Source organism: Pleurodeles waltl, chromosome 7 (genome assembly GCF_031143425.1).
Source record: "Pleurodeles waltl isolate 20211129_DDA chromosome 7, aPleWal1.hap1.20221129, whole genome shotgun sequence".
Lineage (NCBI taxonomy): Eukaryota > Metazoa > Chordata > Amphibia > Caudata > Salamandridae > Pleurodeles > Pleurodeles waltl.
This window is the reverse complement of record NC_090446.1, coordinates 167607206-167608848: the sequence shown is the minus strand read 5'-3', so window position 1 is coordinate 167608848 and position 1643 is coordinate 167607206.

Here is a 1643-nt window from a genome sequence, read left to right as displayed (position 1 = left end):
GATGTAATCCCTTTGCTAGCTGGAGGGCACTACTTAGCAATGGTAGATCTCAAGGATACCTACTTCCATATTCCCATAGAACATAGAAAGCTCCCCAGATTTGTATTAGAAGGGGAACATTACCAATTCAAAGTTCTGCCCTTCAGAATAAAGTGTGTGCCGAGAGTCTTTACCAAGACACTTTACCAAGATGTAGGCAGTTGTAGCCGCACACCTCTCTTCCCATACCTAGACGATTGGCTGGTCAAGGCAGACACCTTACATATTTTCTAGTAGAATGTGACAAGGGTAGTGTTCACACAGAGGATTCAGGCCATACTCTCTCAAAATTCCCTCTACCAAACATCATAAGCTCGGACAGGGAAGAAGGTAATGAATCTTTAAGAGATGATGGCTTCCTTCATCAACCTCATTCTCAATGTCAGGCCTCACATGAGACAAATGCAGGATTGGTTACACAATCAATGGGACCAGGGGTCAGGCACTTGGGATGATATAAAGGTTGCATCCGTGTCAATGTCAGCAAGGAAATGAGGTGGTGGAATGCAATGAACATTCTCAAGTGGGGAGGCCTTTCAAAGCTCCCCTACCACAAGCTATAATTACCACTGACGCCTCAATGAAGGGTGGGAAGCACATATGAACACACAAAGAGTAAGGGGATTCTGGTCAGAGTAGGTCTCCAAGAAACACATCGACTTCGTGGAACTAAAGACAAAAATCATAGCTCTGAAAGCTTTCCAAAGTAAGATCAGTGAGAAAACTGAAAAAACCTAACGGATAAGACCTCAGTAATGTTCTACTTCAACAACCTGGGGGGGGGGGGGGGCGGCAATTTCACATCCAATGTCCCAATTAGTTCAGAACATTTGGAAGTGGGCTGTAGTGAAACAGATATCACTCTTAGGAAGCCACATCCTAACATTCAATCATACAGTCTAAGCTGACAAAGGACACACGCGAATGAGAAGTAAAAGAGTGTATAGTCAACACAATTTTTAATCAGTGGGGAACACCAAACATAGATCTCTTAAAAACAGAAGAAAAAAAAACAAAAAACTGATGCTTCGTACCTTGGCCCTACCATCTAGAACCACTGGGTAATGCCCTGTTGATAAATTGGTGCGGGATCTTTGCATTCTCATTTCCACTGATCCCAGCAGTTCTGGAGAAGTTCAGTGTCAAACACAGCTTTGATCCTCATAGCGCACAATGGACTGACCAGCCATGGTTCTCACACCTCATACAACTGTGAAAACAACACATTGGGCTCTAACCGTGCAGCAGAGACGGGGTTTCCATCTAAACTCAGGGGAGATGCAGTTGACAGCATGGTTCTTGAAATAGCCGAATTTGAGCACCTGCATCTACCAAAGGACCCACTATATCTTATCAGGGAGGCTCGTAGACTGGCTACCGTGAGGTGGTACAGTATGCAACGGAAGAGATGGTGTACATCCAAAAAAATTAGAACATATGATCCATCATAACACTGATAGTCCAGTATTTGACCTATCTAGCAAAATGTAAACTCAAATACCTCGGTAAGAGTACATTTATGAGCAATGGCTTACACATACACACCATATCCTCACTTCCATTGATGAAAAGATTTATGGAAGGAGCAAAAATACTTTTTCCAG